The 15,664-nt window shown below is 44.7% G+C and overlaps 1 pseudogene; it reads right to left on the bottom strand.

Moving 5' to 3' along the window:
* Nucleotides 1–14,676: 14,676 nt before the first annotated feature.
* Nucleotides 14,677–15,460, bottom strand: LOC110256687 (ferritin light chain-like; annotated as a pseudogene).
* Nucleotides 15,461–15,664: the final 204 nt, after the last annotated feature.

Below are 15,664 nucleotides of genomic sequence, written 5' to 3'. Positions count from 1 at the left end.
AATAAAATAAAAAAATTCTTGGGAATGCATAAATCAGTCCATCATAAAATAAATCACACACACAAAAAAAATCAAAAGTAAACATATATATTTTTAAATTAAAAATTATAGGAGTTCCCATCGTGGCTCAGTGGTTAACGAATCTGACTAGGAACCACAAGGTTGTGGGTTCGATCCCTGGCATCTCTCAGTGGGTTAAGGATCCGGCGTTGCCATGAGCTGTGGTGTAGGTTGCAGATGCGGCTTGGATCCCGAGTTGCTGTGGCTGTGGTGTAGGCCGGCAGCTACAGCTCCAATTCGACCCCGCCTGGGAACCTCCATATGCCATGGGAGTGGCCCTAGAAAAGACAGGAAAAAAAAAAAAAAGACAAAAAAAATTATAGTTAATGTGGCTTAAGGGTACATTGGATGTTTTCATGACATAGGAGTTCCACAAATAAGAAGCGTGAAGCCTTTACCAGGTCACAGTGTAATTTTGGGGAATTGGTCCGTTTGCTTGAAAAACCACTCAGGTCAACGTTACACACACAGTCACTATCTTTGCTGCCTGCTCAACCCTCCTTGGCTGTAGGCTATCCTTACACTAGGTCTCTTACAGAAATAGATCATAAATGATCCTGCACTTAGGCAATTCCTATATTATTGCCATTTTTTAAGAAATAATTCACAGACAAATGAAATAATTTGCCTATGATGTTCACAGCCAGTAGATAGAAGAGGGGCCAAGTCTACTGAGTTCTGCACTCCTTTTTCCCCTTATTTTTCCCTTCAAAGCTCCTTGTGACATTTATTTTACTTATATGCCAAAAACCATTGTCGGTGTCAGGAAAGGTATACCATGTAATAGTCCCATTTGGCTGGGACATGAATCTTTCTTTTTTTTTTTTTTTAGGGCCATACCCCCAGCACATGGAATTTCCCAGGCTCGGGGTCGAACTGCAGCTGCAGCTGCCAGCCTACACCACAGCCACAGCAATGCAAGATCCTTAACCCACTGAGCGGGACCAGGGACCGAACACACATCCTTGCGGACACTAGTTGGGTTGGCTACCACTGAGCCACCACAGGAACTCGTGGTACATGAGTCTATACCAGTTGGCTAAGGAATCATTCTTAGGATGGATTTTGAGAAAACAAAACCAAAAAACCTGAAGAGGAATAAGAAAGGCTACCCTGAGAAGGGAGAAAAGAAGAGTTTGCATGAAGAAACATGAATAATAATGAAAACCCAGACCCCAACTATTTCATAATGTTGTCTTGGGCCAGGCCTCCTGCTAACTTACATCCTAGATGTGGTTCAGGGCAGAGGCTGGAGTGTAGGAGCCATGGCAGTTTTCTATGACCAGATCCGAGGACAGCGGGGTGGGAGGGGTGGGGGATAGGGAGGGAAAGGAAGGACGGAAGATTAGAGACAGACTTGATCGTCTTTGGGAAACTTGTGTTTTTTCTCTTTTCCAATCAAACCCAGTTCCAAGAAATGAATCTGTTCTTGGTCACTTACACAATCCAAATCAGTAAATGACCTCCCAGGAGGCATTGCAATTCAGCTGTCCTATTTGGACTGCAAGAGCCAGCACTGGATTTTGGCTCACTTTTGCTAAGCATGTTAGACTTCATGTTGTGTCTTTCTGTTTACTCACAGTCCCCTGCTTTCAGGTTGAGATTTGGCCTTAATTTTCCTTTCCACTAAACATTTTATTATGAAAACATTTGCATTTTAAGGTGCAACAGAACCTTTTTGTTATCAGGCAGGTTATAATTTATGAAGTTGAGAAATAGCCTTGTCCCAGCAACCGAGAAATTGTTTATTTTCCCTTGGGTGCTTCCTCCTCTTAAATCACATCATCTAGTCATATAGCCTGGGCCAGTTCCACTAACAGAAGGGAATGGCCCTCACTAACCCCAAAGAGGCTGCAAAAGCCCTTCATCCATGCATGTCTTTTCTGGAGCTCTAAGCAAAGGACAAAACATGCATGTGGTGTGTGTGATTGGAAATTTAGAGAAAAATCAAACCAAGAAGCAAGGGAAAAAGAAATAAGCCATTCAAAGAATTTAAAAGTAAAGAAAAGTCTTCTTGTCAATATTTTGATGGGGACAACTGAAATAATCCCAAAGAGCAAGAAGTTGATTTATTTTGCCTTCATGTTGCTCCTCTGATGATTCCACCAACTCTATCTTTACTTCACCTCTCCTGTTGAGTGTTCCCTTAGTTTCTCTACTCAGCTGGTATAGGTTCTGGACCATCTCACACACATTCCCATAGGAGATTTTTCTAGCCTTCTGGAATACCTACCAGAATGGCTTTCCAAGCACAACTGTGTGACTCTGTCTTGAGTGTGCCTTCTACCTGGTGGCCATTGTAAACTGGAGCTTGGCACTCGCCAACTGCCTCTATACAGATGGACTGACTAGCCACTGCACCTGCTGAACTTCAACACCCCCTGAGAGAGCTCAGGGTGGAAATCAGGAGTGAGGCACTTTGTGCTCTGGGAAAACTAGCAGAACAGGTCTTCAGTTAGATATTTTCAAGGGAAGATTTTATGAGTTCAGTGCTTGCATCTCCTCATATCTAGAAAAGCGATAAATCTTTCACAGTGAAGTCTGCTCTTCTGACTAGCAGTAACCTTCAGGAGACTAGGGCCAAACTTCTGTAAAATGTGTGCATGGTTGCATGTACCTCCCCCTTCAACAAAATCACATATATATTGATATTCCCCCTGCTTCTTTGGAACAGTATCTCAGAGCTGGCTGAAGTGCTGCTTCCCAGGCTATAGTCCTTGTTTTGGCCCAAATAACACTTAAATTTCAATTTTTAAGTTATGCATATTTATTATTATTATTGTTGTTATTATTATTATTATTATTATTATTTTAAGGCCATACCCATGGCATATGGAGGTTCCCAGGTTAGGGGTTGAATCGGAGCTACAGCTGCCAGCCTATGCCACGGCCACAGCAACACCAGATCTAGGCTGCGTCTGTAACCTACACCACAGCTCACAGCAACACCGGATCCTTAACCCACTGAGCATGGCCAGGGTTGGAACCTGTGTCCTCATGGATACTAGTCAGATTGGTTAGGCCTGAGCCACAACAGGAACTCCAATTTGTGCATATTTTTTAAGTTGACACTGTTGTGACGGGATCATGGTGCTGAGTCCTATCAGTCAAGAGAGCAGACCTGCAGTCCTTGCTGGCCTGCAGTAACCTAAAAGCCTCCTCATCCTTCCCTGTCCTGCAGTAACCCCATGCAGCTCTCTTGTGTCAAGCAGGAATCAGAGCTGTCAGGGACACAGTCATTAGTTGCGTGTGTGGTGACGATGATATGCAAATAGGATAATGAAGAGCCCATTAAGCAAGAGCCTGGTCCAGTGAGGCCAGTTTTGGAGCTCCGACCCAGGGGCTGGGCATCTTTACAGATCTTATGGTTCGCAACTCTTGTCCATTCTGCCTTATTTCCTCCTTGCTGTGGGCTTAGCTGAGATGAAACACAACTGGTTGTCGTTATTTTTTCCACCAGTGCTCTTCATGTAATTGAAAACAACGACTTCAAACTTCCCTTCCTCAGAAGAAATGATGCCAAATCCATAAACATTCCCTCTGTATTCCATTTTCTAACCCTAATTATTTTTAATGCAAACATCTCATTTGGGAACTTATTTCTTCAGAGACAAATATTCAAGTTAGATAATGTTAAATTATTTTAAAAATTATTGTTTTTATTTATTCTTGAACAATTTATGCATACATACAAAATTTAAATGATGCGTAAAGGATTGCAGGGCAAAGGCAGTCTTCCTCCTACCCTAAGAAGATAAGGTAAGGGGTCCCCAGAGAAAGAGATTCAGGCATGGGTTTTTTGACATAAGAGAAGCCATTTTGAGCCTAAACCATTTTGTGATCTAAGCCTGGCCACAATGCTTGCCCTTGAACAGGTCTCTGTAATTAAAGAGATGCCAGCCAGGGCTATAGTCACCTGAAGGTGTCCACTTCCAAGAATGGCTCACTCACATGGATTGCAAGTTGGTACTAGCAGTGGGTAGCAAGCCTCAGATCCTCACTGCATAGACATCCACACAACTCTACCAGTGTCCCCACTACTAGGCAAATGCTTTCCCTGAAAGCAAATGATCCAAGCGAGAAAGCCACATGGAAACCACCGGGTCTCCTATGAACTTGTTTTGGAAGTCACACACCATCATTTCTGCAAGATCTTCTTTGTTATATATGTAAATCAGTCCTATTCAGTATAGGAAAGGACTACACAAGAGCCTGGGTACCAAGTGGCAAGGATCATTGGCTGCCAGGTTGGAGGCGGAGGACCACACCTCTCTTTCTTAGTCATCATGGATAAGCTGTATCTCCTAGATGGTTAAGTAGTAGAATGAAGACACTAGTTCCCCCAAGATACTTGCCCATGTATCAATCTACTGCTACTAACTCTTCCTGCCATTCAACTGTTGCCAGCTGTCATTTACTTACTTATTTATTGCTAAGGGTAATAACATTTACCTTCTACTCTGAAACCGTAATTCCTATCTATGCTTTGTCTATCAGTTAATGCTAGAAACCACAATCAGTAAATAGCATTCACATTCTTAGAGTTTCATAAATAATATATGGACCTCAGATGTGAGCAATGATATTATTTCTTTCCTTTTTGTTCCAAAGTCAAATTCCCATGCTGTATAAAGAGGAATGTTTAAATTAAATCCAATTCTTTCTTCTTTAACAGTTGGCCAGGATTATGCCATCTTTTCAAAAAATTTTTTTTTGCTTTTTTTTTTTCAGGGCCGTACCTTTGGAATACGGAAGTTCCCAGGCTAGGGGTCAAAACACAGCTACAGCTGCCAGCCTACAGCACAGCCACAGCAATGCGGGACCTGAGCTGTATTGTGACCTATACTACAGATCACGGCAATGTCATATTCCTAACCCATGATGGAGGCCAGGAATCAAACCCGTATCCTCATGGATACTGGTTGGGTTCATAAGCTGCTGAGCCACAATAGGAACTCCAGAATTATGGCATTTTTAATTTCTCTTTTACTTAAACCAGAAAGTGGACTGAGGTATTAGAGCCTGGGAAACCAGCTACAAAGCCATCATTGCATCTCCACTAAGGGTGGGTGATTACATGATCTCGGAGGAGACAGAATATACCACCCCAAAAGAGGCCACTCTGGCATAAAAATTATTTTGATCTGAAGGCAATTGAGAAAAAGAGCACAGGACAAGCTCTCTGCCTTCCTACCTTCTACCTGTAAACTAGATAACAAGTTTCCCTTAGGAAGACGTCCCTCCTCCCTTTTTCTTCCGGGGGAACAGCAGTCTTACACTGAAGAGGAGATGGCACTGAGAAGTTACCTACGAACTTGCCATTATCTACCATTAGTTTCCCAGATATTTGTCTTCCTACAATTTGCCATCCCTGGAAGTACAGCGTTCCTTTTCTTCATCATGTCACTTATCTTTAAATTTATCCTTCTCTGTCCAAATGATATAAAAGCCTCCAAGATTCACCATTTCTTTGGAAATCTTCTTTCTACAAAAACTGCCCCACCCTGTCCCGTGCCACATAAAACTTTTATCATCAAATGGATGTTAATCTTTCAGCTGTTGGGAGTTCCCGTCGTGGTGCGTCTGAAACGAATCCGATGAGGAGCCATGAGGTTGTGGGTTCGATCCCTGGCCTCGCTCAGTGGGTTAAGGATCCAGCATTGCCATGAGCTGTGGTGTAGGTTGAAGATGCAGCTCGGATCTGGCACTGCTGTGACTGTGGTGTAGGTGGGTGGCTACAGCTCTTATTGGACCCCTAGCCTGGGAACCTCCATATGCCTTGGGTGCAGCCTTAAAAAGACCAAAAAAAAAAAAAAAATTTCAGATGAATTTAACTTTTTTTAGCAGCAAGTCTGATACCTACCCAAGAAGACTCTTTCAAACATCTGAATTTGGGTTTAAATGTTAATCGGTTTCTTCCCAGGAGACTCTTGGGCCCTACTCATACCAGTATCTAACCAGTTGCCCAAGCCAAAAGAAAAACAAACAAAAAAAAAAACTGGAAGTCATTCTTAATTCTTCCTTGTCCTTTAATGCAATGGCTAACAGATTTCCTACTTCTACTCTTGTCCATATAGAATTCATTTTCCAAGTAACAGCAAACATCATTATTATTTTTTTTAATGGCTCCACCCATAGCATAGGGAAGTTCCCCTGCCAGGGATTGAATCTTAGCCACAACCTCGACATGGTCACAGCTGTAGCAATGCCAGATCCTGTAATCTACTTTGCCAGGCCAGGGATAAAACCTATGCCTCCACAGGAACTTGAGCTGCTGCAGTAAGATTCTTAACCCATTGCACCACAGCAGAAACTTCCAACATTCCCTTTTTAAAAAGGTACATCAGATTATGTTATTCCTGTTCATTAATTAATTAATTTTTGTCTTTTTTTGTTTTTTTAGGACCGCACACTCAGCATATTGAAGTGCCAATGCTAGGGGTCGAATCAAAGCTGTAGCTGCCAAACTTCACCACAACCACAGCACCACCAGATCTGAGCCATGTCTGTGACCCACACCACAGCTCACGGCAACACCAGATCCTTAACCCACTGAGCAAGGCCAGGGATCGAACCCATGTCCTCATGGATATTAGTCAGGTTCATTAACCACCGAGCCATGATGGGAGCTCCTATTCCTCTGTTTAAATGCCTCCAGTGCTTCCCATAGTACTTTGAGGAGAATCTAATGCTCTTACCATGTGCTACAAGGCCTTTGTGATCATTGCTGTTTTCTTCTCTTGGCCAGCCTCTTCTACCACCCCTGGGCTGTGCCCTACACCCACCACACCTCCCAGCTCCAGTCCTCTGGGAAACACCAAGCTTATTCCTGCCTTAGGATATTGGCACTGGCTGCCCCTAGTGCCTCATCTAAAGAGCGCTTCCCCTTGCTGCATCATTGCTTGCTCTCTCTTATTACTTAGGTCTTAGTTTTTTATTATTTTATTTTATTTTTATCTTTTTTTAGGGCTGCACTCATGGCATCTGGAGTTTCTCAGGCTAGGGGTCCAGTCGGAGCGACAGCTGCCAGCCTACACCACAGCCACAGCAACACAGGATCCAAGCCATGACTGCAACTTACACCACAACTCTAGGCAATGCCAGGTCCTTAATCATTGAGACCGGGATTGAACCTGCGTCCTCATGGATACTAATCAGATTCATGTCTGTCCGCTAAGCCGTGACGGGAACTCCTCTTAGGTCTTAGTTTAAATGTCACTCAACCAAGGACTTCCTTGACTGCGAAACTGAAACAGCATATGTACACCATCTCGTCCTAGCAGCCAGCACTTCCTGCTCTCTATCTATGGTCAAGGACCAAATACTCCAGACAAAGAAGGGATGGTTTTGGTTAGGCTATTACCATAGAAAGAACAATCATTAATGAGAAATGCCTCAAAGGAAGAGAAAGGGATCCGGGGCTTTATAGGGTAGGAAAATAAGGAAGGTCCATAGCAAGTCTGATGGGAGTGAGGAAGCAGGATGGAGGGGAGTATGTGAGAACAAAGCCAGCCTTTGTGGTGGGTGCTTTCTCATGACACAGAAAGAGCTTTCAACACTTTATGAGCACAGGGCTCAGATTAAGTTCAACATTCTCTCTCCCACTTTCTCTCCCCCGCCCCAATTATCTCTTTAATGAGAAATTTATAGATATTTGAAATAAAACTTTTGATAGTTTTAACAGGATTGATTAAGTGCCCAAGAGGTCACTTTTTTCTGGTTAAAATCTTTTTTTTTGTTTTGTTTTGTTTTTAGGGCTGTACCTTTGGCATATGGAAGTGCCCAGGCTAGGGGTCAAATTGGAGCTGTAGCTGCCGGCTTACACCACAGCCACAGCAACTTAGGATCTGAGCCACGTTTGTGACTTACACCACAGCTCACAGCAACGCTGAATCCTGAACCCACTGAGTGAGGCCAGGGATCGAACCTACATCTTCATGGATAGTAGTCGTGTTTGTTACCACTGAGCCACTGATGGGAACTCCTTAAAATCAATTTTTTTAAAAAAAGAATTCTTCAATGAGATCCTGCTGTACAGCAGAAGGAACTATAGCCAGTCACTTGTGATAGAATGTGATGGAAGGTAATATGAGAAAAAGAATGTATATACATATGTATGACTGGGTCATTTTGTTGTACAGCAGAATTTAATTGACAGCACACTGTAAATCACCTATACTATAATAATAAAATTTTTAAAAATGAAAAATAAAAAAATTCTTCATGGATTCATTGGAACCCCACACACCCACTGGGTAGGGTGACTGAGGGCTGATGGTCACACTCGGGACCTCAGGTATGAAATGGGAGCTGCCTCCTGGGAATGTGGGATGAAGGCGGGTCGAGGAGACTGTTCTTTCCACTTCTGGGAAACCTGAAGCTCAGGAAGGAGGGGCCATCGACTGGGGCTAAAAGTGAGAGCAAAGGTGCATTGAGGGTCCCAGCCTTTTCTGCCAGCCCCATTCACCCTTGTCCCAGGCCACCTTTGGATGCCCTGCCAGCCACAAAATGAAGACTGCCTTCAAATCATTTAAAATCTTCTATTGGGTCTCTTCTTATCACCTACTCTGAATTATGCCTTACCTCCCGATTAAGGTTTGGGGATGAATGCGTCATCCTGAAAATATTCAATAATAGATCCAAAGATGAATCTAACTCTAAATGTTCGAGGAAACAGTGGAGACGTTAAGTATACAAGACAAACCTTCCCAGGGTTCAAGGATAAGAGAAAGTTAGAGTTCCAGAACAATACTATACATAACTACAGAAGCTCAAAGGAATCTTGAACTGATGGAGATCTCAACAGTTCCAAACCCCTAATTTTACAAACGAGGAAACTGAGGACCAGAGGAAATGACGTGACTTGTCCAAAGGCACAGGGATGGAGAGGTGACTGGATGGAGAGTGTCCTGACTTCTAGCTCATATTTCTAGTCTCTATTTCTTTCCAATGTGTTCGCTCTCCACTCACTTAGTTTTCAAAATTATTTATTTATTTGTTTACTTATTTTTCTTTTTACAGATGCATCTGTGGCTTATGGAGGTTCCCAGCCGAGGGGCCAAATTGGAGCTGCAGCTGCCGGCCCTACACAACAGTCACAGCAACGCGGGATCTCAGCCGCATCTGCCACCTGCACCACAGCTCATGGCAACGCCAGATCCTGAACCCACTGAGAAAGGTCAGGGATCAAACCCACATGCTCAAGGACACTATGTCAGGTTCTTAACCCACTGAGCCACAATGGGAATTCCTTTTTTATTTTACATAATTTTTAGTTTAAAAGGATGATAATTTGAGAAATGATTTGACAGTGATATAAGTGAATGTAATTTGAGTAATTCAGACCAAAGATGTAGTGGGAATGTTATGGGGCAAGTTGGAGTCTAAGGTCCTTGAAGGCAAAGAGGGGGTATATGTTTGGTTTACTTTGTGTCCTCAGGCCCCTGAACAGTGACTGGCATATATGAGGTGTTCAGTAAACATTTGCTGAGATAATCTGAGTTATAATCTTCACTCAGCAACAACAGCCCAGGGTCAAGAAACCCCCTTGCCAACCAGCTCAGGTCCTTTCCCAGTGAAGGGAAGGCCACCACCCCCCCCCCCCCCCCCCGTGACATCTGCCTCTTCTCTAACCTCATATAACCCTGACTGTCACTTTGCAAGTGAACACTTGTGGTGTTATTTAAGTTCTCTGCAGGAGCCTTTTACCCAGAGTCTTTTATCAATTTATCAATGCCTTGCAGAGGGCAAGGAGCATTTCCTATCTTTGCATTCAGTGAAACATAAGCTCTTCACATCCTGTGGCTATAATCCCTTCCCACTCTGGATGGTGTGACTGTTGATTGATTGTCGGAATGATGCCGATCTTTGTCCTTCCTAATTGCCCCTGTAATTAGAGGAGGAGGGGCACCTGCCTACAACTCATAAATACCTGTGTAATATGATTACAGTTGTAATCTGCACTGACAAGGCCCTGTCCCTCTCACTTTGCTTTCTCTGAACTGGGGGAGAAGGCCATTCCATCCCTTAAGTCCATGAGAAGCCCATGTTTTTGATTCAGTATCTTCATTCCTGGAGATCCCTCTTAGGACAATGGTTCTCAGACTTGGCTGCACATGGGGGAATTTTTAAAAATCCTATGTGGGTTAGTGGGTCAAGGACCTGACTCACAATCTTGAGGATGCAGGTGTCAGCCCTGGCCTTGCTCAGTGGGTTAAGGATCTGGTGTTGCCCAAAGCTTTGGCATAGGTCACAGATGCAGTTGAGATCTGGCATTGCTGTGACAGTGGTGTAGGCTGGCGGCTGCAGCTCCAATTTGACCCCTAGCCCAGAACTTCCAAATGCCGCAAGTGCAGCTGTAAAAAGAAAAAAAGAAAAAAAAAAAAGGATTTCCCATCATGGCTTAGGATGCAGGTTCAATCCTTAGCCTAGTTCAGTGGGTTAAGGATTTGGCACTGCCCTGAGTCATGGTATAGGTCATAGAGGCAGCTGAGATGCCACGTTGCTATGGCTTTGGGGTAGGCTGGCAGCCATAGCTCTGATTTGACTCCTAGCCTGGGAAGAGAGAGAGACAGAGAAAGAAGAAAAAAAAAAAAAAAATGAAGTCTTGGTATCATCCTAAGAGATTATGATTTGGGTCATATAGGCTGTGGCTGGGCTCTTCCATTTGTCACACCTCCCCAGCTGATTTTTTTTTTTTTTTTTGGTCTTTCTTTTTGTCTTTTTGTCTTTTGTTGTTGTTGTTGCTATTTCTTGGGCCGCTCCCTCGGCATATGGAGGTTCCCAGGCTAGGGGTCGAATCGGAGCTGTAGCCACCGGCCTACGCCAGAGTCACAGCAACGCGGGATCCGAGCCGCGTCTGCAACCTACACCACAGCTCACGGCAACGCCGGATCGTTAACCCACTGAGCAAGGGCAGGGATCGAACCTGCAACCTCATGGTTCCTAGTCGGATTCGTTAACCACTGCGCCACGACGGGAACTCCCCCAGCTGATTCTGACGTGCAGTTAAGTCAGAGTGATAGGGATGGAGTAGGCTCAGGTAGTTGTAGACGTCCCAGTAAAAGATCATAGATGGAGAGGGAAACCCAAGGGATGCTGGGAGATCACCGTAAGTTAATAACTGCTCAAGAAAGCCAGCAGAACGAGGCAGGCTTGCTTGAAGGAGTGGAGAAGCAAGACATTGGGTGGGAGATGGGTGAGGCCTGCATTCAGATTCAGACCCAGGGCAGGAGTCTGAGGACCTCCCTTCTGCGGATTTGAAAACACACCTTACCAGACACCAAGGAGGAGCTACTACTCCAAGAATGAGGAAGAGGCTGTCTTTCTGACCCCTACTCCCCTTGGATGATAAAACTGTAGCCCACTGGATCCTTGGGTCAGAAACTCCTTGCCTGCCCGCTTGCATCTCTCACAAGCATCCTATCCTAATAAATTTTATTTCTTGCCTGTCACTTTGTTTCTTGCTGAGTTCCTTCTGTGCAGAGGCATAAACAACCTGAACCTCAGTGAGTCCAGGCACTGGATGAGTGATTCTAATTTAAAAACTGTGGGTTCAAGTCCCAATCTGGATTTAGGCCGAGTTCAAGTCCCGGCACGTGGGTTCAAGTCCCAATCTGGGTTCTGGCTGGGTTCAGGCCCTTTGTGCTAGCAGTTCCCAGAGGACAATTGTTACCAAACTCAGGTTCGGCTGCTTACCAAAAGGTGATCCTTGAGAGACAAGCGTTTGCTGGAAAGAAAAGGTTGCTTTATTCAGGAGGTGACAACCTGGGAGGAAGGCAGACTCAGTATCTAAGAACCAGCTCTGAAGATTTTGCTTCATCATGAAAGTTTTTAAAGGGAGAGAAAGGAGGTTTATCACAGTCAGGCATTTGGGGAGTGTGGGGGTCAGCTTCTTATCTTCCACTGTGGGCAGACTTTCTTCTGCTTGCTTAGTGGGGAGCTTACAGGTGTATTCTAGGACGCTGGTGCTCAGCTTGGGGTCACTGTCCCTCACCTGGGTGGGGGCCTTAGTTCCTGCAGGAGAACTAAAAGATATATTGTTATGCATGTTCCTTGAGGAGGAACCAGGACCTTGCACTCTTGCTCCTTAACTGCCCCTCATTTGTTTCTGCATTTCCTTCCGTTCCCTGGTTAGCAACTGCTTGAATCTGCCCTTTGGAACTAGGGAAGATCCCAGGAAGCTGAATGAAGCTGATTTCCTGCAAACAGGGAATGAGGGAAAGAATTCGTACACAGAGGGGCCCCACAGGGTCTCCCACTTTTTTATTATCTTTGTAGAGCATACAGGTTATGCTTCAGCTGATGTCAGTTGTTGATTTCTAGGGAGTTCCCAATGTGGCGCAGTGGAAACGAATCTGACTAGCATCTATGAGGATGCAGGTTCGATCCCTGGCCTTCCCCAGTGGGTTAAGAATCCAGCGTTGCCGTGAGCTGTGTGTAGGTCGCAGACGTGGCTCAGATCCCATGTTGCTGTGGTTGTGGTGTAGGCCAGCAGCTGCAGCTCCAATTTGACCCCTAGCCTGGGAAGCTCCGTATGCCACGGGTGTGGCCCTAAAAAAAGCAAAAAAAAAAAAAAAAAAAAAAAAGTATTGATTTCTGTTGGGGCTTGTCTTTCTTTTTGCACTTGTGTGTATGTGTGAAAATAAAAATAAGCTGGATAATTCTGCCGGAAACTCCCCAATGCCAAAGCCACATGTTGCTTTACAGCCAGCTGTAGTCACATGGCCATCACAGTCAGGAATTATGAGAAGGAATTTGCCCAAAAGTAACCTTCCCTTGCCCTCCCGAACTCGGAGATTTCCTGTTTTAACCCTCTTTTTCATGGTCAGTCTATAGTAAGTGACTTGATCCGTTTTGAGGAGAGACGGCCAATGGAAATGTTTAAGTGGCCTCACAAAATACATTTCCTTTCATAAACGTTGAGGCGGTCAAGACAGTCCTTTTTCATTAATGTTTATTTCTTGGACCCAAAATACCTAATTCCTCTGGCCATGGTCATTTTTATTTTTTCTGAAACACTTAAGTGTAGTGATGTACTAGAAACTCTGGTGCTTTAGCACCACTTCAGACCTTCACCTTCAGAAGAAAGGAGGAAAAGAAGGGCCTGGCCTGGGTCTCCCGAGGAATGCTGAGATCCAAAAGCAACATGTGAGGCTAAGGTTGGGTTTTTCTTGTTTTTTTTTTTTTTTTGTCTTTTGTCTTTTTGTCTGTTGTTGTTGTTGTTGCTGTTGTTGCTATTTCTTGGGCCGCTCCCTCGGCATATGGAGGTCCCCAGGCTAGGGGTCCAATCGGAGCTGTAGCCACCGGCCTACGCCAGAGCCACAGCAACGTGGGATCCGAGCCGCGTCTGCGACCTACACCACAGCTCACGGCAACGCCAGATCGTTAACCCACTGAGCAAGGGCAGGGACCGAACCCACAACCTCATGGTTCCTAGTCGGATTCGTTAACCACTGCGCCACGACGGGAACTCCTAAGGTTGGGGTTTTATGGTTTTGAAACCACGCAACTCCGATTGGAACTTGAACCCACTGCCTTTTTTTCTTTTTTAAAATACCAGCTAATCTACTATATTTATTCATTTGATATTTTTATTTCCATTTATCAGATGGAGAATGTGAGGGAGAGGCTGACACAATTGATGAAATTCATGAGAAACATACAAAAATGCTGAAGGTGACATTCTAGCTCAAGTTTTTTTTTAGAGATTTTTTTTTTTTTTCCCACTGTACAGCAAGGGGGTCAGGTTATCCTTACATGTATACATTACAATTACATTTTTCCCCCCACCCTTTCTTCTGTTGCAACATGAGTATCTAGACAAAGTTCTCAATGCTATTCAGCAGGATCTCCTTGTAAATCTATTCTAAGTGTGTCTGATAAGCCCAAGCTCCCGATCCCTCCCACTCCCTCTGCCTCCCATCAGGCAGCCACAAGTCTCTTCTCCAAGTCCATGATTTTCTTTTCTAAGGAGATTGAACCCACTGCCTTTTAATTGATCCCACAGACCAGGCATCAGGACTTGCCGAAGTTCAAGTTCTTTATGTCTCAGCACAGAAGGAATTCAGTGAGAATGGGCTTGCTTTTTAAATCATAAGGAAAAGAAAAGGATGGAGCAAAAACCTATGAAGCAGACAGGTCTATGAAGCAGAGGAGAAAGAAGAATCTGTGATGGGGGTTGTCCAGAGCTGTGAGATCCTTCATTGCTTGTGGCTGCTCGGGATTCAAAGTATCATAGTCAAAGAAAGTCAGCTTTAGGATATGCCCCTTGGTCTTCTCTTGCTCTTCTGTACTTTGTGGCATGATTTCTTTCTTTCCTGAAGACTTTCTTCAAAGGTCATTGTAACTGGGCTTCTCTTGGATAAACCATGTAAAGTACAACACATTGTTGTTATCTGCCAGGAATCTGACTTCTTTTGCTTTCTTTGTTTCTTTTTTTTTTCTTCTTTTTTTTTTTTTTTGGCTGCAAAAAGCTTTTTTGTTTCCATTTGGTCCAAGACTTGGGGGAGGGCTCCAGGGGGGTTAAAATGGTGACTTGTGGCTGCAGAGAGGGGTTTCTAGCAGAAGCCCAGGCACCAGAGGGGCCCCTCAAAGGCCACTGGGCTCCAGAGGCTCCTAGTTGTGCTTGAGGGTGAGCCTTTTGAAGAGGCAATTGCCCAGCCCAGCCTGGGGACCAGACAGACTGCAGAGGCTGGTCAGGTGGTCACCCATTTTCTTGATGAGCTTCCCCTCCTCATCCAGGAGGTGGCTCTGCAGGAAGTCACCGAGGTGGGGGTGTGTTCAGGCAGAACCCAGGGCATGCAGATCCGGAAGGGCCTGGTTCAGGTTCTCCTCCAAGAGAATGGCAGCTTCCGTAGCATCCTGGGTTTTACCCCACTCATCTTTTTTTTTATTTTTTCCATTTTAAATGATTTTCATTTTTCCACTATAGTTGGTTTATAGTGTGCTGTCAATTTTCTACTGTACAGCAAAGTGACCCAGTCACATATACATACATACATTCTTTTTCTCACATGATCCTCCATCATGCTCCATCATAAATAACTAGATATAGTTCCCAGTGCTATACAGCACGATCTCATTGCTTATCCATTCCACAGTCAATAGTTTGCATCTATGAAACCCAGATTCCCATACCCCACTCATCTTGAGATGGCTTCTGCACATCCTGGAAGCCACTGCTCTGGTTTTGCATTTTCAAGAGACACTCCTCGCCCTCACACTTCTCCTTGGCCAGTTCATGGAAGAAGTGGCTCATGCCCTCCAGAGCCGCATCATCATGGTTGGAACAGAAGCCCAGAGACAGGCAAGTGTAGGAGGCCCGTGGATGCATGTTGACCGGGTGGTTGACGAAGGCCTCCACCTGGGTGGAATAATTCTGACGAACTTGGGAGCTCATGGTTGATCAGGAATAAGGAGTTAAGTTCAAAACGTGGTGTTGGCTGGTCTGGGAGACCGAGGATAGCTGAGTGGCTGATTCTGAAGGTTGTGGCTGGAAAAAAGGTTGGAGGGCAGTAGGAGGCAAGGGGCGTCCCTGCGTCTGTTCTGTCCAAACACTGTCGAAGCAAGAGGCAGATCCGTAGGACCGGCAGGTACACTGCCA

Source organism: Sus scrofa, chromosome 14, assembly GCF_054392235.1.
Source record: "Sus scrofa isolate SSC_HxYL_T2T_F1_AM1 chromosome 14, Sscrofa_HxYL_maternal_Yorkshire_Landrace_v2.0, whole genome shotgun sequence".
In the NCBI taxonomy this organism is placed as follows: domain Eukaryota; kingdom Metazoa; phylum Chordata; class Mammalia; order Artiodactyla; family Suidae; genus Sus; species Sus scrofa.
The sequence above is the reverse complement of the archived record's forward strand: the minus strand, read 5'-3'. Positions and strand labels throughout refer to the sequence as shown.